This window comes from Mustela putorius, unplaced genomic scaffold, assembly GCF_011764305.1.
Source record: "Mustela putorius furo isolate JIRA1106 unplaced genomic scaffold, ASM1176430v1.1 tig00003909_pilon_pilon_pilon, whole genome shotgun sequence".
NCBI lineage: Eukaryota > Metazoa > Chordata > Mammalia > Carnivora > Mustelidae > Mustela > Mustela putorius.
In genome coordinates, this window is record NW_025422057.1 from 1,582,698 (window position 1) to 1,607,984 (window position 25,287).

The following is a 25,287-nucleotide window of genomic DNA, read 5'->3' on the forward strand; positions in this document are numbered from 1 at the left end:
CAGGCGCCTGTCTGATGTGCGCTCCCTTACCGGACAGTTCCGGACAGTTGCCCGGCCCCCGGAACACACTGAAGTCTCGGCTCAGTGCCGGGAGTCAGGCAGTGCCAGCCTTGGGTCCTCCCTGTGCCTCCAGGTGTGACCTCGGCTGCTCTTCCCTGACTGAGCTTGCTGCAGGGGTGGGTGCCTGCACGTTCCCTCCTGAGTACGCTCCCGGGGACAGACCGTCACCACGCCTGTGAGGCCCCAAGCACGGTGCTCCGCAGGCGTGTGACGCGCTCAGCTGGCCCCGAGGTCCTCTCTGGCCCTAACGTGTGTCAGCTCCACGGGGGGTCCTGGATGCACTCTCGGGCCCCAGGCCAGGCCCTGCCACTCTCATCCACCTCCCCTGGGTCCTCAGCCGCTGGCCCGAGTCCGGGAGTAAAGTAAACACTGTCCTTTCTGCGGTAGAAGCTGTTTCAGCGTCGGCCACGAGCTGCACAGAGGACGCAGTTCAGAAGACGTGTGCTTGCTGCAGCGGCTGGCGTAAAGGTGAAGACATCCTTCCGAAAGTCAGCCCAAATCTTTGTACCTTGAACTCCAATCGGATGACATGCAGGGCTCCTCCTTTGCAGGAGGAAAGAAGACCGTGTACTTGAGACCAGAACGATGATGTTGGCTTTCCTGTCTTTCTGTGATGTCTGCGGCTTGGGCACCTCGTGGAGAGACATCTGGGAAGAGCGGCCACCAACCACTGGGTGGAGAGGCTGCTGGGTGTGTGGGTCCGGTTCTGCACGCCAGCGGGACACTGAAGACCACATCAGAGCCGTGATCCGGGTTCTCCGCAGGACACAATGGTGCTCGGGAGGGGAGGAGGGCCCGTCAGCAGAGGGCGGTCAAGGGGACCGCGTCCGTCTTGGCTCTGTGGAGTGCAGTTGACAGGTGCGTGGCACAGACATGCCCAGAGTATTTTATTTGTTTGCTTATGAAATGGTGCTAAGTCCATGAAATCCTAACAAGAGCCCTAGGAGGTAGGAAGCCCGATACGCGGTTCCCTATTTCACTCCGACCTCAATAAAAGCCCATCATCACCGCCCCCACGTCACAGTCCACGGCACGAGGTGAGGTACAGTCTTCGGATGTCATTTAGAGATGAGCAAACACGCCACGAAACTCTTCGAGACCCACATATCAGATCAGCGGCAGCCAAGGGACACGGAGAGCGCCCACAGGTGTGGCCCCGGCGGCTCCCTCCCACCGAGGCGACAGAAAAAACAAGCCAATTCCAGTGAGACCACCAGGCTTTTGAAAACATCAGCATTTATCGGCTACAGATTTTCTCCATCTTGTAGATATTTTTAATTAAACTTTCTGTTTTTAGCTGAGTGTGGATTCAGGCACAGCTCTGAGTGGTCCTACGAGGAGACCCCGCGCACCTGTTACGCGGCTCCCCGGCAGCCCCGGCTTCAGCTCGGAGGCTGAAGAGCCCCTCCCCGCCGGCCATCAGCTCTGACCCCGCTCCCACTTGAAATTTTTTTTTTCTTTAGATCTTTCTCCTTCTAGGAAAATTAGGAGTGCTCACCACAAAATTTGTGCAGGCTTCCAGACAGCAGAGGAGCGAGACACGAAAACACACTGAGTTAGAGCCACAGGGACCTAGAGAGCTCTGAGGGTGCGCTCTGTCCCATGGGGCTGACGGACACACGTTCCGCTTCCTGCGAACACCGGGGGAGAATGAACAATTTAGGCGCATGCAGGCGCATTCCAGGTTCGACTTCATGTAAAGCACAAGTACACAAATCTTACAAGAAGTTAATGACGGACGGCGACAGGTTGTGAGGGTGAGGACGGGAGAGCTCGTCTGTCGAACATCCGCAGGCAGGTCCTCACACTCTCCGTGCACGTCCAGTTAGGGAGCCTCGGGCACTGGTTCTCAAAGAGTCGCCCACTTGCTCCTGTAAGCAGCTGCCACGTTATCCATCAGCAGGAGATACAGGAATTTCTCGGTGGGGCCAGGAGAGAGGAGCTACAGGGGAAGCTAAGGGAGCTTCCTTGTCCTGCTAAGTGACTCCAGAGGGGACACAAAGGCCCTGTGACACGGTTTCCTGCCACTCTTCGTGGTCACAGGTTGTGACGGGAGGGGGTTCGTGTGTCAGGTCGCGAGGAAGTGGCAACGGAAGCAGTGGGCGGACAGCAGAGCGAGGGGCCCCGTAGGGAGGTGGGGGGTGGGCGTGGGGTACAAGTGAGGCGGGGAGAGCACAGTATCAGAAGGAGGGGGCGTAAGGGCTCCTTCCCTGCTGTTGCCCTGTGGAGACAAGGAGTTTCGGGTCCCTTGGGTCCCTGAGGACACTCATGTATTGTCACGGGTCCAGTAACATTTCCACGGCAAGGACCCCCAACCCTCGGGAAAGGGGAATGTGTTCAGATCCTACAAGTGTGGGGTGCGTCTCTGAAAGACAGGGGCTTCTGGCCCTTTCCATGTCCCAGCAGGGAAAGCCGTGCTACTTCCCGCCTGTTTAACTGTGCTCTAAACGCAGCAGCCGCCCCCTGCCCCCCCAGGGCTCCTGACCTTTGGGAGTGAGAAGCAGAGGCGGAGCTGCCCGCGCTTTCATCTGGATCTGTTCTAATGTGAGAGAGACCTGAGGGCTTCTCCACTACGTTGCGCAGTTGAATTTCAGTGATTCTAATATGCACGTTTGGCTCCTTGAGTTGATGTTTTGGAGCTGGGTGTGAACTTAGAGATTCCCTTTTCAGACTTCTTTCCACACGAGCAGAGGCCGACTCAGAAAGAGGTGGGAGCGTGTCTGAGGTCAGACTGGTGCGGAGCTGCACGGAGAGGAGCCGCACGTCGGACTCCCAGCCGCTGGCCCAGATGCGTCCGACGCGACAGACAGAGGAGGAGCCGTAAACGGGACGAAATGACGAGGCAGCCATCCCAGGGCCCTGACAGTCAGCCAGGCCCGTCCGGAAAGCTACGATACACGCACTCACGTCCGACCGCAGAGCTCTGGGCGAGAGTGGTCGGTCCGCGGTGTTCTCGCTTCTGCCCTCTGCTCCTAGTGGCTCTGCCGGTCTGCGAGATGCGGCAGGTCAGGGCTGGCTGCGAATCCCCAGCAGCCTCAGTGCTGGAGGGAGCCGCTCGGCTCGTCTTGGAGCAAAGGGCAAAAGATCCCCGCCTGTCGGGGGTGTCGAAGTCAGCAGCTTTCGGGGACCCTGAATCGGGACGACCGCTCTCTGTCTGAGACGGCTGGCTGGGGCAAGAGACAGCCTGGCCGGAAACTCAACAGGCAGATCAGGAAAGACCCAGCCCCACCTCTCCACGCATCCCCACCAGGAGCCCGTGTGCAGGCACAGGGCGACCTGCAAGGGCTTGCAGACTGCAGGAGTGGGGCAGGCTTGAGGGAATCCTGAAACCTGAGTGCTCTGTTGAGCCCAGACACATGTCGACGAGCAGAGGGCGCGAGCTTTGCCGGGCATTTGAGCACCGGTGCCGGCCACAGGCAGGAGCAGGGACAGCCAGCCCTGGGAAGCGAGGCTGAAAAAGGAGCAACCGCGTAACAGTGAAAACCCAGAGCACAACTGACAAGACGCCGCTGGCTGCTGGGGGGAGGCGGGTATAAGACACTTTGTCCAGGCAAGACGCTAAATAAGCAACAAGAACAAGTTTGCGGGGAAACCAGAGTCAGAGTTGCTGCGGTCTCTTACTGAACAGATCCCGTACGACTTTGCCGCCGAAGCCAGAGAAAGACACCACAGAAAGGAAAACTGCCAACTTCTCTCAGGAAGACAGATGTAAAACTCCTCAACAGGATTTTAGCGACGTACAAAACCGACCGATGGCCGAGTGGATCTGGTCCAAGAATACAAGGTTGGTGTAATATCTAAAAATGAATTAACAGCGTAAATCTTACTAATAGAATGAAGGACAAAAACCTACATGATCATCTAGATAGGCACAGAGAAAGCTTTGGACAAATCCATTATCCATTTAGGGTGAAAACTCCAAAAACAGGAATAGAAGGGAACTCGCTCACCCTGATACAGGACATTTGCTAACAACTCTCAGCTCCCCTTGCACACGATGCCGGAGTCTAAATGCTTTCCCCAACACCAGGACCGAGGCAAGAACAGCCACTCCTCGACTGGCTGCTCCTCAGAATGTGGAGGCTTGAGTCAGCACTGTCACAACCACCACAAATTAGAGGCATCCATCCTGTATAGAGAAAATACCGAAATGGTCAGAAAAACTGCCAGAAATAATGACACAAGTTTACCACTGTTGCATAACATAAGACAAGAAAGAATAATTTGTATTTTATATACGAACAATGAACAATCTGAAAATGAAATTGGGAAAACCAGTCCATTCACAATAGCCTCGGAAGAATAAAATACTCTGCAGTAATTTTAACAAAGGAAGTGTAAGGCCGCTCCCCTGAAGGGTGCGCCCCACTCTGCACGAGACTGAGGAAGGACGGACTAAGCAAGGGTGTTCCATGTTCATGGATGGGAAGACTCATTAAGACGGCAGCTCGCCCTAAACTGATCTAGAGAGTCCTACAATCCCTACCAGCCTGTTTTTAAATAGAAGCTGACTAGCAGATCCTAAACTTTATGGGGGAAGTGCAGAGGACATAAGATAATAGAGTAATTTTGAAAAAAGAAAAAGAACACAGACTTGCTCTACTTTATACAGGAAAGCATTAGCAATGTATAAAGCTTTAGTGAACAAGGCACCCGGTATTGGTGTAAAGACAGGGATATGGGTCCACTGAACAGAACCGAGAGTCCAGAACTAAACCCTGACGTATATGGCCGATAGATTTTCAGTAAAGCTACAAAGGCAATTCAAAGGAAAAAGACCAATCTTTTCAACAAATGGTGCTAGGATGTTTCTATATTCACACGCAAAAAAAAGAAAAATAATAAAATAATATGTTCTATCTCTAGCCATACACAAAAATTAACTCAAAATGGATCATAAGCTTAATGGGTGAGAAAAAAAAAAAAACAGAAATTCTAGAATAAAATACAGGATAAATTCCCTCTGACTTTTTGTCAAGCAAAATATTCTAAACAATGGTGATCCATGAAAGAGTAGTGGCTAAGCATGACTTTAATTAAATTCAATACTTTTGTACTTCAGAAGACACTATTGAGATAATGAAGATATATGACAGACACTGGAGAAAATAGGTTTAAATCGTGATTCTGATAAGGAGGGTTTGCATCCTAAATACATAAAGAGTTCTTACAACTCAATGAGATAAACAACTTGATTGAAAAAATAAATGACCAGAGGGTTTAAGTAGCTGTTTCACCGAAGAGAATGTCCAGTGGCTGCAAAACACCTGAGAAGAGGCTCCACTCGATTCACCTTCAGGAAAACACAAATTAAAATCCAGGAGGGCTGCCGGGTGCCGAGCGTCGGCAGGAATGAGCAGAAATGCACCCACAGAAAAAGGCAACTGGCATTGAACCCCACGGGGCACTTTCGAAGAGGTCGGCATGCCCCCCAAACGCACCCCAAGACAGCATCTGCGGGGAAGGGGGCGCAGTATGGGGGCGCGGTGTGTTTCGTGGCACAAGAGCCTATCATTTGTCCAAACTGGAACAGCCTGACGGTCCATAATGCGGGGAGTAAAGTGCTGTGTCCACATCACGGAAGCGTATTTAGGCACAGAAAGGCACGAAGCACTGATTTATGTCAGACCTCGAAGCCGTGAAGGTGTGCAGAGGAAGCTGGACACAGGACTCCTCCGTGTGTGATGCCGTGGCCACTGCCTCTGCAGAGACGAAGGACAAGTGTGCTTCTGGGACGGGGGCCAGGATCTGGGATCCACTGGGAACAGGTGTGAGGGAACATCGTGAAGGGATGAAAATGTCCTAAAACTGGGTTGTGGGATGGTGTGCACATCTGTAAATTTGCTAAAAATCAGTGCGCTTTTACTGCTGAATGTCAAGGGGTTCAGATGATGCATCTGTCAAGTTGTCCAGACAACACCGTGCCTTCCCCACCAAGGGAGGTGGGCACAGGTGCCCTCCAGCTGCTCTGGCCTCTGTGACAGCCCTGCGTTGCGGCAGCACTCCACCGTGCAAGCAGTCTCAGCCCCTAGGACGACCTTCCTCCCTGGTCTTCTGGTGTGACATCAGCCTGACCATTCTCACGACCTAAGACCTCTGATGGACAGTTGCCTCCTGGTCTCCTGTCTGCCCAGCTTGGGGGACACCACACCCTCCCCTTAAGTTTCACTGACAACACTCCTCTCAATACCCTTTCCTCTGCTTCCATATTCCCCCGTCCTCCAGGGAGGTCATGGGGCACACAATTCTCCGGTGCTCAGGTGGGCACATGGGGATTTTCTGGCTGGAGGCACAGGTTCTCAGGGTCCCACCAACCTGGTTCATCCAAACCAAGGGCCTGTAGCCTGAAGTTTGTGTGTGAGCTGCCCTGTGCCCCGGCCACCATGCCTCCTCCTCCCTGACAGGGGACCTGGAGCCAGGAGGGTGACTTCTCCAGAGGCAGGGCTCCCCTTGGAGTTTGAGCTAACTCTTGGGGGCAGTGAAATGCCAGCAAAGCTGACAGCTGGCCGCATGGGAGGCACTTTTGAGAACACTTGCAGGACGGGCATCCACTCCCACCGTGGGTGGCTAAAGCACTCTTTGCTCGGGACGGTGCCTGGAGAGCCGGAATAGTACTGCAGGACATGAGGGAGCGGCATCTCGAAGAAATTCAGCCAAGGCTCTCCTCAGGGTCTGTGTTCAGCTCACGGCGCGTCCTTAGGCTGGAGCCATCGCTGCACGTGGTCTGAGCTGCTGGACCTTTAGAAGAGAGCAAAGGTGTTTCTTTTTTTCTAAATATTGAAAATACTTCAAAACTTCAACTGCACAAGAGCTCAAATTCTTCACCTGGATTCCCCCGGGGCTGCTCTTGACCATTTTTAGTATTTAAATTGAATCTTCAAACATTGCAATTATTGGCTCTCCCCTTCAAATTTAATACATTTTGTAAAAGCTGCATTTGCAGAATACAGATTCCGAGGAGATGGATTTTCAAAGCCCACGATGCGGCGAAGTCTAGACAGTGCAATATTTTGACAGAGAAGCATTAACATGCATTTGTACATTCTGAGAGCGGCTCATTTTTCTTCCTTAAGCACGTTTTAAAAGAAAGTCATCTGTTGGGCAGAGCTCAGAAGTCTCCACCCGGCGGTGGGTCTGGACAGGCGGGAGGTCCCTGTGCCCATCCGGGAGCCGTGCTTCAGGTGGGTCTGACCCACGGAGCGAGGGCAGCGTCCGTCTCCCGGGCTCCACGCCAGGCACTCTGAGCCGCGGCCGGCCTGTGGTCGCTGATGGGTGGTCCTGGCCCCGATTTCCCCTTTGAGATTAACAACCGCTAACACCTGAGCATGTCCGAGTATGTTTGTCGATGCTTCCGGCACGCTCCCTTCGAAACACCGCAGCCAAGCACGGTGTGTGGGCCGCCGTCAGCTGGACCCGCATGCCCGCCGCTCGGGCTGCTTTCTCCAAGGAGAATTGCGCTTCACGGAAGTAACCGAGCCCTTGGTGCGACCTAGTCACGTTAGGGTTAAAAATTAGCAGCCGAGGCTAAGTCACTTCTGCGCGTTCCTGGTTGAGTAAGGAAAATCATCTGGGGACATTTTGTCCAACTTTTTTTAAAATCAGAAACTTAAATGTGTAAAAAATATGGCCTGATTTAGGAAAGCTTAATATTCACAGATCGGAATTCGCCGTTAGAAAGCATCCGCTTCACTAGCTGGGAAGACACTTTGGTTTGATGCAGATATGGTGGAACAGAAGCAACTCGAAGGGAACAAAGTATCTATTTAAGAAAATAAAAGACTTTAAGCTTTTGGCAACATGGAGTGTGGACATGACCCCGGGTGCAGAGCCCCGGTAATGAGTTTGGGGAGTGGAGAGGAAGCCAGGAAGCCGTGGCGAGTGACTCATATTGTAACAGGGGCCCTGGTCAGGCTGCACACGGCTCGGTCACTGCGTCGGGAGCACGGGGACCCTGCAGTCTTCAGAGACTGCAGTCAGTGCTCTCTCCGTAAAGCAAGACCTGGAGATGAGGGTCAGGGGTTTGGGGCGGGGGCCCTTGCCCCCAGGTCGCCGTCTGCACTGTGAGACCCTTCCCAACCGCTCCGCACTGTGCGGTCATCGCCTGCTTCCTGGTGGGCAATCAAAGTGCGAAACTAACTATTGGTTCCGCAGCATAATTTTCCTAAATGCCTCGTCTCTGTAATCTGTCTGGCTACTTACGGGCATTTATCACGAAGCAAGCAGCTTGTGTTGCCAAGAACTGATTTTACCAAAGTTAATTGAACCCGATCGTAAGGAGAAGTGCCACGTGCGGCCGCAGTTTGCATTTCATTTCTGCTGCTGCTCACCACAGAGTCACTGACACGGAGACGGCGGGCGGCCAGCTATGGGCTCGCTGACAGTTTATTAAGGGTTTTAGAACAGGAAACCTCCATGTTGGCAAAAGCACGTTAAAAGCCAGACAATTATAATAATGGGATGCATTCTCATATTCCAGAACACTGAACAGAAGTGAGCATAAAGGGAAAAACCTTTTCAGTAGCCGAGAACAAGGGCCGCTATTTAAATCAAAGTAGAAAGTGCTCTGGGCACCGTCTGCACCACGGCAGAGACAGGCCTGGATTCAGGGGAACCTGGTCTGATCATGGTCTTCAGCCAGTAGGGCAAGTCCGGTCACCGGAGAGGCATCCCGGCGGATGGCCGTCACCGTGATGCAGATTCCCGATCCTGGAAAACAGCATGGAGACCTGGCAGGTGGGGGGCGGAGGGAGCAGAGCAGCCTGGCTGCTGGGTGGTGCTTCTAACACATGGGAAGAAAGAAGATCACGTTTACCCAGACTTGACCACACCATGGTTTGGCTAATCCACATGGTTAGATCACAGGCTTGGTTCTCCTGAAAGTCCCAACCCCAGTTAGAGAACACGAGTCTCTCCTTTTCAGAGCCTCCTTCCGGGAAGCTCGGTCTTCGCCGCGCAGGGGACTCTTGGTTAGGAGGGTTTGAGGACTTCCGATCCGAGGGACGAGTCAAGCCACTGAGGCGGGTTGCCGATCTCCGGAGCACAGAGCCGTGACCGCCACATGGGGTGTGTGCGCCTGTCCACCTGTGAGCGCCGGAGCCCAGGAGGGAGCGTCTGTCCCCAGGGCTGAGCTGTGGGTCCCTGCTAGGGAGTGAGACTTTGTGAAGTACTTACTATGAGCCCGAGACTAAAAATCTGTTGTGAAGGTTTCAATCCCTCCAACAACTTCCCGGTGGTCGCGAGACCCATCCCTAGAGACACGGAGGCAAAGGAGTGTGGCCGAGCCCACAGAGTTATTCAGGGACCCTCCGGGGTCCCATGGCGGCTCGGGGCGGCTGGCTCCGGGTGGGGGGTGGGGTGTGTTGGGGCCGCTGACCACCAGGGTCGAGAATGTCTGTGGCCACTTGCCACAAGCTGATCAGAGCAAGATGTCAGCCGCAGGGACCCGGCTGGGATCCGGCCGCCCCAACTGTCCTTCTCCCAGAGAGGCCACGGAGGGTCTGGCGTGGAGCCCTGCGTGCACAGGGCAGGGCAAGAATTCCAGGCAGGGGTGGAACATGGGCAAGACGCAGGTGGGAGGGAGGGGTGAGACCGGGCAGGGCACACCCTGGGGGTCGAACGGGGCTGCGGCTCTCCAGGAGGCCTCTGGACCACCGGGCACAGAGCTGGGAAGTCTGCTGTTTACCGAGCATCTCCCGGTTCTCAGGACCCTGGGCAGCCCTGCAGCAAGCCCTGTGCGAGGAACAGGGCCAGAATTTTCCAGCAGCCAGGAGCTGTGTCTTTGCAAGCCAAATGCCTCTGCCAGTGCTGCTGCCCAGAGAAGGGAGTCCCAGGGCTACTGGGGCCGGAGAAGGAGGCTCCGCCCACCAGCTGGGCCTGGGCCTGCTCCTCCGGCAGCAGAGCCCACAGCGCGGACCTCCCAGGATTTCGGTGAGAGTCACACGGAGGGCTGGGCAGGGTCAGGCAGCTTCAGTCCCGGGAAGGAGCGTTTGCCGCTTACGTCACGCTCCAGCCCTGCCCCCTCCCTCCCTCCACCTTCCTGCGCCTCCTACTCCTCTGGGTGCCCGAGGACCAGCCATTTAAAAATCACCGCCCTCACCAGATGACGCCCAGGCAACTTGCCTTAATCTCTGGGACCCACCGCCCATTCCAGAAACGGCTCGGCCCACAGACGCAATCAGGGCTCTGCTTCCCTCTCTCTCCAATGAGCACCTACGCTCAGTGGACACTGACCGGGCATTTCCTCTTGCAGAGGGTCTCCGTGCACCTGTGTGTGCCTGCCTGGGTGCGCAGGATGATGTAGACCTGTGTGCACACGCAGGGCGCATGCACGTGCACATGTGTAAGGTGCCCGTGCATGTGTGTGCGCGCGTGTGTGTCCCCGTCCCTGTGTATGCGTGTGCGGGCATGTACAGTGGTGTGCACAGACATGGTGTGTACACGTGTGCACATGTATATATGTGCATGTGTGTGCATGTGCATGTGTGCACCCCATGCATCCCCGTGTGCACACTTGTGCACACACATACTTCCCTGTGCGTGTGTCATGCATGTGTGCACGTCCGTGTGCGTGTCTTGTGTGCTGGCATAGCAGTGTCGGAGCACTGGGCTGGCTATCTATGGAACTGCCTCACAGAAGGTTCTGCACCCACATTTGCAGAACTTACCCCCCGCCAGCTGGGGGCTACCCTTGCCTGCAGGGACCCCACAGGTCAGCGGGTGCCATGTGGAGGCGACCGTACACACGTTACGGAGCACCCAGCTGGGCAGCCACAGGGAACCTGAGGGCAGAGATCCCCAGAGGTCCCGGCACACCCAGACGCAGTGTGCTTGACGCTCCTGCCCCAGGGATGGTGTCTGTTTCCTGAAGGCAGGGTGTGTGGATCCAAAGGGATGACCGGAAATGTAAAATTTAATATGTTTTCTCTGAGAGACATTTTCCCTGTGAGTCTGAAAGGTCACTTGGCACCACTGTTTCCTGTGAGCTGGCTTCCCGCGGTTTGTATGACGTAGTCCGTGGATCTCGCTGGCTCGTTGTGTACATCCTCACTTCCACTTTATTTTTTAGAAAACAGACACTTTCCAGAGAATTTGGAAATGCAGGCTCTGAAGGATGTTGAGCTTTCCTTTTCATCATATTCCATAATAAGACATAAAATTAAAATAACTAACCGAATTCTCAGTGCTGCACCCAGCTCACGTTATTTTCAAGGATCTCAGCACTCAGTGCCAGTGTTTAAATATAGACTTTTAAAAAAATGTGCCTGGTGGAGTGTGAATGTGTATTAGTCGTGTGCTGGGACGAGCTTTGTGCGGTGACGGTGAAGTCCCCTTGCTGTGAGAGCCGTTTCCAGGGGATACGCGGTGAGCTCCTGGCGAGGGGACATAACAAGCACCATGGGATTTGGAGAAGGAGCTGAGCTCGTGCCTCAGCCCCTGTCCCCTTAGCTCAGCCGCAGAGAGTGTCTCAGGAACAGTCGGTGCAGGCACGGCGTGTCCCTGTGGTCCTGGGATGAGGCTTACTGAAATAAGCTGTAAAACTGGTCTGAAGCTTCCTGTGGGTTTGTGGTGTTTAAACCAACACACGGGTTGTATTCAAACCTCTGTTTGGAAGTCAGTGAACTCTTTTCCTTAGTGGATGTGCAGCGTCATAGAGATGGAGACGCAGGTCGCCGGACCGGTGTCCCTGTCACCCCAGAGGCCCTGCGCCACTTGCGTGCAAACCTTGTGGTCCGAGCAATGATGCCATGTCCCCTTCCAGGTGCAGAAGCTGGGGCCCAGGCTTGGGGAGAGGGAGCGGTTCTGGGACCGTTCAAAGTGGTGGGGTGCCCAGGTTTGGGGGCTCCTGACTCCAGCAACGGTCTCACCTCCGCGTTCTGCTTCTTCCCCGATGTGCCAACAGCCCTTTTTCATCACCTTATTGAAAACTTTTCTATCTTTTTTTTTTTTTTGGTTTTTAAAATTTTTTACTTTATCTTTTTAAATTTTTTATTATTATTTTTTTACTTTCAGCATAACAGTATTCATTATTTTTTCACCACACCCAGTGCTCTATGCAATCCATGCCCTCCACAATACCCAGCACCCGGTACCCCGACCTCCCACCCCCCGCCACTTCAAACCCCTCAGATTGATTTTCAGAGTCCATAGTCTCTCATGGTTCACCTCCCCTTCCAATTTCCCCCAACTCCCTTCTCCTCTCTAACTCTCCATGTCCTCCGTGCTATTTGTTATGCTCCACAAATAAGTGAAACCATATGATAATTGACTCTCTCTGCTTGACTGATTTCACTCAGCATCATCTCTTCCAGTCCCGTCCATGTTGCTACAAAAGTTGGGTATTCGTCCTTTCTGATGGAGGCATCATACTCCATAGTGTATATGGAGCACATCTTCCTTATCCATTCATCCACTGAAGGGCATCTTGGTTCTTTTCATAGTTTGGCGAACGTGGCAATTGCTGCTATAAACATTGGGGTACAGATGGCCCTTCTTTTCACGACATCTGTATCTTTGGGGTAAATACCCAGTAGTGCAATGGCAGGGTCATAGGGAAGCTCTATTTTTAATTTCTTGAGGAATCTCCACACTGTTCTCCAAAGAGGCTGCACCAACCTGCATTCCCACCAACCGTGTAAGAGGGTTCCCCTTTCTCCACATCCTCTTCAACACATGCTATCTATCTTGATGATTTTTTTGGTCTAACTTACACAGCCTGAATCTCCAAAACGTGCCTTTGCTGGCTGGCAGGGTGGCACTGAGCCACGCGTCACAAGGCAGCACCGCTACTAACCAGCCAGCCGCAGCTACAGATGGCGGCGGTGCTCACGGAGACCCAGGCAGGCAAATTATACCGAATCCAAGGTTTTAATGGTCCCTCCTTTTTAGGTTTTGAAAATGACAGAATTTCAACCCTTGTGTTCTCTAATTCTAAAGACTAATAATGCCAGAAGATTTTGTTTTCTCATTAAAGATGAATGGCGTTGACATTTAAGAAGATCACTTCCAACAGGTCGTTAGGACATCCCTTCAGTCATCATTAAAAATATTTTCAGGCTCATTGCAGCCTGGCCACTGCTGTCTGGATGCGCAGTTCTGGGGAGAGGGCAACCTCGTGAGCCCATTCCTGTCTTGCTGGTGTCGGGATGTCCTTTCTGGAATCTGGCCTTGTGGGGCAGACGTGAGAAGCTAGGCCAGGGGGGCCAGGCTGCTATTCCGGTGCCCGTTTCCAACTGCTGGGAGCCCCGTCCAGTCCCAGGAAGACTGGTGGCCTGCTCTTTCCCCAGGGGTCACGCCACACCCGAGACGGGCCTTCTCCCGCTCCAGCTCAGCTCAAGAGGATCTGTCCTGCTATGCTGCGACCCCCCGAGCACGCAATTCCCAAGAGATCTCAAAGGTCCCAGTCCTAAGTTGAAGGCCGACGACATGATTCTCCTTAGAGACGTTTATGCAATGAGGCAGTATAAGCAGGTTTCAAGAACCAAGCCTGTCTTAACTGCTGCCCCGGAGGCTCTGGAAGTCACCCACAAAGGAGGGGAGCCCTGGGCTCCGTCTCGTCCCTCTGGCTGCATGCCAGCTCCTCTGAGTCTGCTCGTGCCTCCAAGGGTCGTGGCAGCTACAACTCAGCAGACATAACCCCGGGCACGGAGAGAGGGACTGACAGCCCCGCCGCTCCCGGCGGCTGACCCATCACACCTACCCGCCCCATCCCACCGTCCCGAGCTCTGGGGCATCGGTCCTCAGTTCCCATCAGACGTGGCCTCTGCGCTCCGCAGGTCTTGGATCTCCCCCAGTTTCCCTAAAGAGCTGAAACCTGAGCTTCCCCTTCCTTCTCGGTGACCGAATCCCTCTCTGGAGACAGTCCGTCCCTCCCCCGGTTCAGCACGGGTGCTCCTCGCACTACCCAAGGGCACGTCTCCGTCGCTCAACGGCTCATGGGGTCATGGACAGCTTCGTGAGCTGGGCCTCCCACAGGGGCTCCCCGGGATCCTCTTGTCACTTCCCCGACAGCCTCCAGCTCGGAGCCAGCGAGAGGGCAAAGGCGTCAGTGCTAGGAGAAGGACATGGCCGTTCTGTGGTTTTGCCGTTCACCCCCGGCTGGCCTCGAGCTCGGCCAGGCAGGCTGGTGTCCCAGCTCCCAGGAGATGACAGGCAGAAACAGCGTCTGCAGCCTAGGGTCCCTCCCGTCTGAGGAGGGCCAGGTGGGCTCCGCCTGCGCCCCTGGCCTCTCCCTGCCCTGCCCCCAGTGTGCCCTGCAGGAAGCTCCTCCCCCCCTGCAGGTGTCCTGGGAACCGAACACGTGCCAGACTGAAATTTCCTCCCCAGAGGTCACGTCTGGTCCGTCCCTTCTGTGAAATAGCAAGCATTTTCTCTGTTCCCAAGACCCGCGACAGGCGTGCGGCTGGTGGAGGGGGAAGTGGCCGCGCGAAGCCCACAGTGTGCGGGCGGGCGGGGGAGGAGGAGCAGGGAGGGAGGAGGGAGAGGAGGGGGAGGACCCGGAGGGGCAGAGAGGAGGCTCCCTGCGGACAACGGGAGGCGCCAGGCTTCTGCGGCCGGAGCCCTGGCCACCCCGTGAACATAGGACACCGGCAGCCGGGCCGCGCGGTCCCCTCCGGTGCTGCGGTCCGCACGGCCCCGGGGAGAAAGGAGGGGACACGTGGGGGGCGTGTGCGGACTCAGGACGGTCCGTGTCCAGCCCCGCCGGCCCCACCCCAGCCCCGCAGGACCGGGTGGAACAGACGCTCGGGCAGGAGCAGGGTGGGAGCTCCCCGTTGGCCTCCTGCCGGAACGGCCGGCGCTAACTCTGTTGGGGGACTTTTAGAAACGAAGCCACACAGAATCCATTTTCTAAAATCTTCCACTTTATGTGAAAAGGTACAATTAAGAGTTTTAATTAGTTCACGTGGGGCTGCAGGTGAATGTCATTAGCGCATCGCGGCCCCGCTGGAACGTGTGGGGTGGGGGCTCCGCCTGTGCTGGGTCTGACCGAGGAGAGACAGTGAACTTTTTCCAATTTAAAGTTGGACTTCAAGTCAGGAGACGGACTACGTTTGTTTTTAATATGAGGATTGAGAGCCTGATGTTTGCGGATCAGGCTCGGGCTCCGATAATGAGTTGTGGGAGTTGGCAGCTCCACCGGCAGGTGCCGGGAAAAATTAGGCAGGAGAGAGGCGGAAGCAGCTGCAGTGTGGCCGGGAGCACAGGAGCTGCTCGGAGGGCACTTGGTTCCATGCTGCGTGTGTCCGCAGCGGGTAAAGCGTCGGGCGCTCTCCTTCGGACAGGGGACAGCTGTGACGGGGCGGCGGGTGGGGACCTCGGCTCTAGTGCCCGCTGTAGCCTCCGAGCTCTGAACGAGCTGATCTCGAGAACTCGGTGCTCCCAGAAAGAGGGCTGTGTCCGTCCTGGGATGCTTTCCAAACCGGGGCCCCGGAGGACAGGGAGGGGCTCCTTCCCGCCTGTGCCTCCCGGCTGCCTGAGCGCACATCGGAGGTCTCCCGCACTCTTCCTCCTCTGTCTCTCCCTCTCCCTCTCGCACACCGAGGCACACATGTATGTGCGCACATAAGGAATCAGAGAATGGATACATTTTAATTTTAAAAAATGTATGGAGCTAAATGTAGCTAAATGTACAAAAAGGGATTTTAGAGTTAAAAGCATGAATTGAAATGATTTTGTTTCTTTTCCCGTCTCTGTTTTCAGTCTCGGTAAGGAACGGCGCGGCGGTGGGGTGTCCGTGGGGACACAGGCGGCTCGTCTGTTGGTGCTCAAACCCGGGAACACTGCTCCCGGCCCGGAGGGGAAGGAGCAGCCCATGGGCTCAGGCTCCTCGCAGCTCTGCCCCCCAGGCCGTGGGGCCCCCTCTGCCCCTCCCCTCGTCTCCTCCCGTCCTCCCTCCCAGCATAGGTGACTCCGTGGCCGTCCCCAGGGCCTCGGTGCCTTCCTGGGATCCTGTCCTGGATACGTCTAAGGCAGGGTGGAAATGTCCGGCGACAGATGACACGGTAGCTGGTTAGGTGACACGGGGAACACAAAGAAAAGGATCTCTCACCGAAGAGTGAGCAGGCGACACCTGCAAACCCCCTGGAAAGTCCGGCCGGGGGCACTGGTCGGCCCCAGCGGGGTCAGGGAGCCGTCAGCGATGTGATTTTGGGGCCCAGTGCAAACTGACAATGCGAGGTTCCTTGTTCAAAATTATTTAGGTTTTCGAAATGGCAGGAAGGGGCACTCACTCCACCAACCATAAGCACTTCAGAACCCCCGGCCCCGGTCCACGGTGAGCGCCACGCGGCAGGGCCCACGGACAGGACTGAGACCATGTCCCAGGCTGGGGCTTGGGATTCGGTGAGCAAGGTGGCCTGTGGGTGTGGGCGTCCCCGTCAGGCTCCGTCCTCGGCCCAGCTTCCCCCCTCGATGGGGGACATGCGACAGGCCGAGTCTCCACAGACTGCAGAGCGAGCGCCTCCCACAGCCCCACACAGACACGCTCCGACGCCCGGCAATCCTGCCCTCTCCCTGGCAGCTGACCAGCAGGCTCCTCCGGGATCCGCTCCCAGACCCCCTGCCGCAGGAGTCTGCGATTTTCTACTTTTGAGGGCGGAATCTGTGGGCTGAAACCATGTGTGCGTTTCACGCGTCCTAATTCACACCCGGTGTGTCTGCAGCAAGCTCAGAAGGCAGCTCCGCGCGGACCGTCCGTGTCCCATTTTGAATTCACCGCATGTTCAGTTGGCTTTTGATTAAAAATATCTTGTTAGCATCTCACTGGGTGAAGTCATAGATCAAGAGTGTTCCAACACCTTAACACACTAGAAACACGCCGCTGGGGGCTGCTTCCCAGAGCAGCGCACACACGGGCCGTACGTGCCGCCCTCACTAATCAGACGCGACTCTGAAGGAATCCAGGGCCTGGGTGATGTTCTGAGCTGAGCACGCAGTCATGGCCATTGGTTTGTCGCTTGCTTTCTGATGCTGCTGAGAGTGGACCCCCGCGTGACCAAGGCAAACCCTTGGATCTTTCTCTCAAGTTAGATGGTTTCCACTTGAGGATATTTTTTGCTCTTTTATACATAATTCGGGGTCAAGACCAGTAAAGGAAGGAGGCAGATGCGCAGAGACCACACCATTACCCACATTCACCCTGGGGAATGTCCCAGAAAGCTGTGTCCTGCCCTCGGCACCAAACAGACACCACAGCTGGGTGGACAGCCTCCCTGTGCTGTATCCAGCTGACGGCCCAGCTGGGCTTGGTCAGCGGGTGGATCTCCTGGTCTGGGGCTTGTCCCCTTCTGGAAGGAGCCCTTGGTCCCACAGGCCTGCACCTGACTCCTCACAGTGCCGGTCCACAGGGCTGTGCTCACAGCCAAAGTTTTTTCAGTTAACCACAAAGGGGCCTGGGCTCTGGGACCTTGCAGCTGAAGCCTTTTTACAAATACTTAGAAATGCACAAGCTTTGAGGTCTTCAGGGGCAAGTGCCCTTCTCCGGCTGCAGCGAAGTATAATGTCAGGGCCCGGCATGGGCAAGTTTCCCAGGGTCCGCCTCGGTCCTCAGAAGTGCGGCGGCAGCGGATGGGCCAGCACCCCCCAGGCTGGGAAAGTTCATGAGCCTCCCCCAAGCCAGTCTTTGCTGTGTCCAAGCCAAAGTCGTCTGTGGAAGAAGCCGGAGGCCGTGGGATGAGCCAGAGCCCTGGGGGCTGGCGCCAGGCAGGGACAGGGGCGCAGGCAGAGTGGGTCCCAAGGTCGGGGCTAGGCTGGGCCGAGGAGCTCAGCCTGCGACCGGCTTCAAACCAGTGACTTGCGAGCGTTGGAAGGATCTGAACTCCCCACTCTCACCAGTTTCCCCAAGGAATGTGGCCACTTGAAACACGTACAGTGATGGCCAGGGGGCCCAGGAAGTCGCCCACGCGTGGCGGGATGGCCAGGAGGCCCAGGAAGTCGCCCACGCGTGGCGGGATGGCCAGGAGGCCTAGGGAGCTGCGCTGCAGACCCTCCCGGCTGCCTGGCGTAAAGGCACCGCCTGGCCCTGCTGGGTCTTGGCAGAGACTCTGGACGGGAGCGCCTCGCCCAGAGCCAGGCCTCCAGTGAGCGGAGGAGGGGAGGAGGGGGAGCGGCTTGCCTCCCCGCGGGGCTGAGGTCCCGTCCGCCCCACCCCTCCCGACCCTCGACCCTCGCGCACCTCCCCATCCCGCTCAGGGAGAGCCCAGGAGGAGACGGGGCTGCTCCGGGGGTGACCTTCCAGGAGCGGCGGGTGGGGGACGGGCTTGGGAGGGATGAGGGCCTGCCCGGGGCCGTGGGGTGCGGCGTGGAGGGCCGGGGACCTCAGCCTTTGTACCCTGGGCATTCCCAACGTGCCGTCGCTTAGACTGGAGTCTCACATGACGGCACTGGTCGTCGGTTTCTTCCTTCCTTTCTTTCTCCGTCTCTTTCTTTCTTTCTGAAGATCGCTATAAACTTAAAAATGCTGGCAATCTTGGTGTTCTGCAAAATTCCTCTTCACAATGGAAATAAATCAAATAGTGAGAAGCAAACCTCGGGGCGACAGGCGCCCCCGGGTCTCCCGTGGGATGGACGACGCTGCCCACAGCCAAGGGCCCTTCCTGGAGCTTCCGTGGCTCCCCCCTTCCTCCGCTGCGTGTGCAGAATTAGCGTCCACGGTCTGCCGGAGCGTTCCAAACTGGACGTTGGGAGGCATTTCAGCCAGAGCTCCCTTTACTGGGGCGTCTCACACGGTAACCAGCGTCCATTACCAAGGGCTCCAGTGCGGCTCAGAGCCCGGCGGCTCTTGGAGAGGAGCTCGTTGTCTCCCAACACTGGAGCCGTCCTCACGCGGAGGAGGAGGCGGCCACAGGCTCTGGGGCCTCTGAGCATGGTTTGCCGTTTTTTCCTGCCCTAGAAGCCGGCCCCTTCCTCATTACGGCCGGCCGGGCCTCAGGAGTCCTGCGATGGAGCCCGCCTGGCACAGCCCTGCGTCCCTGCCCCCGGGGGAGCTCCCTGCCGCCCCGACCTGCATCAGAACCCTGCATGTTGGCTTCTGTTTTTTAACGTAAAGGTTGAGGGGCGTCTGGGGGCTCAGTTGGTGAGGCATCTCCCTTCAGCTCAGGTCAGGATCCCACGGTCCTGGGATTGAGTCCCCCTTGGGAGCCTGCTTCTCCCTCTCCCTGTCCGTGCTCTCTCTGACAAATAAATAAATCAGATCTTTAAAATAAATCAGTAAGATAAAAGTTGAGTTCAGGCACTGTTTCCTCATAAGACGCATGGTCTTTTGAGGAAACAGCAGTTTCCCAAGAAAACCCGTTCGTAATCCATTTCTGCTGTTAATTAAGGCACAGGCGGGGGCGGGCTGTGCGCGGGCTGTGCGCCCCTGCAGCGCCCCAGACGCTTCTTCTCTGGTCCCCTGCGCTGTGTCAGCATGAAGCAGCTGGGAGGCGGCGAGCGTGCGGAGCGGGAACCCCAGTCCCCAGCTCCGGGGACCCCGCTCAGGCCCCCAAGGACAACGGGCCCCTGTCCAAGTCCCCCGCGGCACAACGCACGGCCCTCTTCCAGTCCAATGACAGCAGTGCCCAGAGCGCCCCCTAAGTAACGGGTCTTTTTCTTAAAAAGAAAAAAAGCCCCAACAACAATGAACCAGGAATTCTTGGTTTATTTAGTCCAGGCATTTAGTCCAGGTCCCGCTTCTGGGACAACATTCATTGTTCATCTTGTGCAACAGAGAGACTCAAAACTCTTAAAACGCGTACGCGCTGGTATTTGGAGAGACGCCTTGGGCCTGTGAAGATCCGATCCCCGTCACACTTCTTCTACTTATGTTCTGGAAAAAGAAACAGCTGGCTGAGTCTCTTCACATCTTGCTGACTAATGTCAAAAAGTAATATTCCGTGGCTTCTGGATCTACCCCAGTTCCTGGGGCTTCGGTCCCGGTTCCAGGGATGCTGGAGCCGTAATGACTTCCCGGATCTCTCAGGATGCTGTAACCCATCTTTCTCACGGCACCTGCAGTGTTTTTAATTCATCTTCAAGCATAGTCAAGCTGCTTTAATAAGACAGACCTGCGGCTTGCTCCTTTCCTACCAGACACAATCTTCTTGAGATTCCTTGTAATCCATGTGGAATTAGAAACTGAGGTCAGACAGTTCAGAAGGAAACCTTGTATGATGGTTGTGATTCCTGCTTAAAACTGGGCATCACAATCCTGTCGACAGGATCCTAGCATCGTCTTGAAGTGTCAGCCTCTAGGGGACGGTCCCAGCCCCTTCCTTTCTGGGAAACTAGAATATATACACGTGTACGCACATTTTTTAAAAAAGCTGTGATCAAGACTAAATCGTTGAGAGCTTGTTCCCTACAAAGTTCCCAAGCTCATACGACAGCCTCAGACCTCGACAGAACAGGTGTGAGGCTGGACGGCCGCATGTTTCCGGCTGTGAGTTTCTCTTTCCACCATAAGCACGTGCCAGTCCTCACAGATTCACCAGGAAGCGGGCACCTGCCGTGCGTGTGCTGCTCTCTCGCAAATGGGTTTCTCCATCCGTAGGCTTGTCGGCAGACCTTGGCTTTGGAGCCCCTCCTGGAAGATGCTGGTGGACGGGGCACAGGGAGCCACGACCTGGAGGCAAACATACGTGTGGTTGCTCGGGTCCTGGAAGTGGGTCCTGGGAGAGGCTGCTTCTCAAAGCTGCCAACCCCACCTCCCCCGCGGCCCTCAGTGCAGGGGGCCTGGGGTGAGCACCGGTGAGGACGACCACACGGTGTGATGGGCTTTGGGACCCGAGAGGAGGACACTAACCCAGACCGGCCAAGCCTGCGAGCTCTCAGGCTGGAGCTCCCTCGTCTACCAACGTGGATGCGGTGACTCGGGCCATGTGTTAAATACTTGTGCCCAGACCTTTGTGTTGGGACGAAAGGACATGCTCCTGGTTCCCGAATACTTTCTCATTCCAAGAGTAAATTTGCAGCAGCTCCCAACACTCTGACTTGAAAACACAGCTCTGGCTTCCCACTCCGCTTGCGAGAGGAGCCGGACCCGCTCGGCTCCCGCGCACGCCCGCTCAGCGCTGCCACAGCCCCCGGGCGTGACCGGCTCCTCCTGGCCTCAGGCTTCCCAGATCCAGACTGGTGCCAGCTGGTCTCCTGGGGATGCGGCCTGTGGCCCCGAGCAGGCAGAGCGCCCAGACCCGGGAGTTCTGCCAAACGTAACGGTTCTGCCCAACAGGACGTTTCTCCGACTTCAGGGGCAGGACAGGCTCTGTGTTCTCAGGACCTGCCGGTTTCCGACACCGTGCCCCCAACGCTGGGTGGACAGACAGCGAGAACAGCGGCTGCCTCCCCGACTTTCTCCTCCTCGTCCCCGTTGCTCTTGTCCGTCCCAAGCGTGTCTGTGTGCTTGTCGTCTCCCCGACGGGCCCCGCCTGCCTGGTCCCTCCTGGGACAGTCTCCGTGAGCGCTGACGTCTGCAGCTCCGTGCGGAGCTGATGCGCCCAGCAGGGACAGAGGCTCAGCGTCCCGGGCCCTGCGAGCTACCCTGGCTGGGAGATCTGGTGGTCACCGTCACCCCCAACAAGCAAGGTCTTTGGGGCAGAAACAGGCCAGACAGCTGATTCCTAATAAACCGTGATGTGATTCACCTGTCCTGAGCCCAAGTGCCTTGTCCCTGGTACACAACCTTTTTAAAAAAAAAAATAGGCTTCCGTGTTCTCAGTCCCATTTTTAGATTAGACTGGATCATTTCTGATAATCGACAATCTTCATCGACTGTTCACAGGTAAATGCTTCATTGAATAACCCAATGACATCACCCAATGACACACTTTCCCCTTTCCAACACACCTTGGCCTTTCTCGTTTGATGTACCTGAACGATGACTTCCCGTTTAGGACAAGTCAGGAGGACGCAGCTGTCTGGCGGGGTTCCTGGGCATGTGGCAGGATTGGGACGACTGCAGGCCGCGCAGCTTTGGGTCCCGATGACAAGAAGCGCTGCCTTTCTGAGCCTTGTGGTCCGGCGGGGCCTTCCCACGACTCTCAGTGGCGCTGCCAGGCCCAGCGGCGCTCGCCTCTCCGTCGAAGCCTTCTGCGAGCCGGGGCTCCGCCAGCTGCCCCCACAGTGAGGCCGGCAGCGCCGCCTGGATCACGGCGAGGCCTCCCAGCCCCCGGGCTTGGTCATTCTTACCGCATCCGCTCTCTGCACAGGAGCCGCTGGGACTTTCTAAATGCACAGCTGCGGTAACTCCTGGTCGGTCCCCGGGCCTTGCGGCAGCCTCTAGACAGGCCCACGTCAGGCCGGGTCTTGCCGGCCATCCTCAACCCCCCTCGGGGCCCTTCCTTCCTTCCTCAATGAACGGGCGACACCGGATGTCTTTATGCCCCAAGAGAGTTCCGAGCTCTTCAGCCTTTGGGCTGCTGTCCCCTCTGCCTGGACTTCAGACTTTGCTCTTGTCCTGGAAAACCACGTCCTACCTCGGGGCTCAGACTCGCCGTCATGGTCCCAGGGAGGAAGAGACGGAGTCCCGACCCCTGGTTCGATCCGCTGCTCCGCCCCGGGGTGGCTGGCTCTGCGTCCCGGCTTATTAATCAGTGATTATTTATTGGTTTGTTGTCCTCCTTGGCCAGGCGTGAGCTCTGTGGTGACGGGATCGTACACAGCGTCCCGCGCAGCCTGCTGTGTGAGCGCCACAGAAAGCTGGGGGACGGATTGGCCCCTCGCACGAGGACTTCTCGAGGAGGACAGGCGGAAAGTTCTCCTGCAGGTAAGACCCGGAGCTCATCCCTTTGGGTTTTCTGGACTTTCTATTTGGTCAAGGCCATTTTGAAAGTCAGATTTCAAGAGAAAGTTTCTTTAATCTACTTAATGACACGTTTCCCAAACTGTTTATTAGCAAACATTAAAAAAAATTCAATTCTAGCCATTAAAAGGAAAGGTATTTAACTATACGTAGGGCTAATGATTTTCTAGTTTCAAAATATACTTAAAACACAAGAAATTATGCAGGCAGCCCTAGGAAGCAAGACACGTTTTCCGAGCCCTTCGATGGAACCTGACTTCTCCTGGCGACGGCTGGGGGCTCTCAGCCGGCCGCCCGGGGCAGCCACGAAGGTAGATTTCTTACTTCAGGCTCACTAGCAAGAAGCAGATGTTGGTTCATCCGGGATTAGTGTCGCCTGTGGGCAGGGGCGAGCGGATGCAACACTGCTGTGGAGCGGCAGAGTGACCATGTCTATGAGGCTCGCCCTTGCTGTGATGGCGCAGGGATCCCCAGGGGTCCTACAGGTGTCCCCCATCGCCGGCATCACGCGCTGGGCCACGGTGACAGTCTGGGGGCTGGACAGTGCCAGCGTGTAGTGACCTCTAACAGCGCCCCCCCCATCCGCTTTGTTCCCTGACAAGTTCAGCTCTTTCAGTGGACGCGGCAGTAGTTCTTTCCCTGCTTGCGCTGCCTTCATATTCTATGGGACTGTTTTGACTATCGGGCGGTGGTGCCACCTGCTCCAGCGTTCAGGTCCCGCGGATACTGTTTTCAAAATTCAAATTAAAACTAGATGTCAGCAGGTGTAGCATCTCCGGGCATTTGCTCGTCCCCGGCATTTCCAGATCACCCAAGAGCTTGCCCGGACTGCGGAGGTGTCGTGGGGACAGCCCACCGGAGTCCCCCCACGGGGCTTCTGTCTGCGTCTCCTGCAGATCCCAACAAGGTCAGCTTCCCGTTCCAAGTGGCAGGACAGCCGGCTTCCCCAAGAGAGCTGCTCGCCCGGGGAACACTGGGCTTCCTGGAAGGCTGAGCTCTCAGGGCGGCTCCTCCTCTCCACCCTCGTCCGGACCCTCCGTCCTCCCCCATTTCTCACAACCTCCTGCAGATCACTACCCTCTGGCTTGGAAAACGTCACTGAGGGTTCATCTGCTTTTACATCTCAGCAGGTTATGAACTGGAGAATTTGGACTGGGTGGTGCCCACGTGTGCCTGTGCACGATGTATGTGCCCCGCACGCCGGCCAGACCCCAGCTCTGCGGCTGGAGGAGACACCGGCGGCGCTCCCCCGAGTGACCGCACTGTGTCGCCCGACGCGTTGGCTGTCCCCTGAGTGACTTCACTGTGTCGCCCGACGCGCTGGCTCTCACCTTAGTTTTCGTGCTGATCTCCACGTTCTGGAAGTGAAGACTTGCTCTTCCAAATGAAGACTGTGTCTTAACCTTTCCTCCATCTTTGAATTCCCAGTACTTAATGCAATGTTTGGTTCAGAGCAGCCACTTAGTGAGGATTTGACGAGGCAGGAATGCGTGAAGCTGTGCACAGGTACCCACACAATACTTACTCACGCGGACGTAGAGCGATGGCATCGCCACCAGCTGCCCCCTGACAAAACTCTGGAAACTAGAAACACACGTGTACAGTCTCACATAATAAGAACTTGTGTGCAGCATTTACTAAGTTAAATTGCTTTTCCATGTAAATAATGTATGGCGACTTTTCTGGGGGCGTGTCTGCTTTTGTCCACTTCTCCGCTACAAGGAATGTGTATTTTCACTACTTACTATAAAATTTAGACCTTAGGAAGCTCGACAAATATAAAAACAAAAAGAGACTTCAGACCAATGCTGCTTATGAACATACATTAACATCCCGAATGCAACACTGGACCGTCCGGTGATGACGCGGCGACCCGGGAGCTCACCACGGAGTTTCTGATGACGGTGGGAATGGTTTGACACCGGGAAGAATTTCCTCCCCAGCACGCCATCGGACAGATGTCGCGGAGACACACTGGGCGATGGCGTCAAGCAAACCCAAAAGGACTTTGTAGAAAACATCAGAGTTTGTGAAACTGATACAGTTCCTAACTCAGGAAGACCTTTTCTTTAAAGTAGGCTCCATGCCTGGTGTAGAGCCCAATGTCGGGCTTGAACTCACGGCGCTGAGCACAAGACCTGAGCTGAGACCAAGAGTCGGACACCTCACCGCCTGAGCCCCCCGGTGCCCCGAGACTTCTTTTTTTAAACCAGAAAAGAAGGGCTACCGACCCCTCGAGCCAGTGTGAACAGAGTCTCCCAGGGTTTCTGTGAAAGCCGGGAACGCGGAGACACGGTTCCATCCACGCCATTATCCACTGTTACCGCTCCGATCCCCGACGTGGCTGCAGCCGGAGCAGTGCAGAGTCCTGACATTACAGGACGTGGAGATACCAACAGGCCTTTAAGGTGGACCATACAGGACCTGATGTTCAGACAAAAATCACGTGGAGGCCA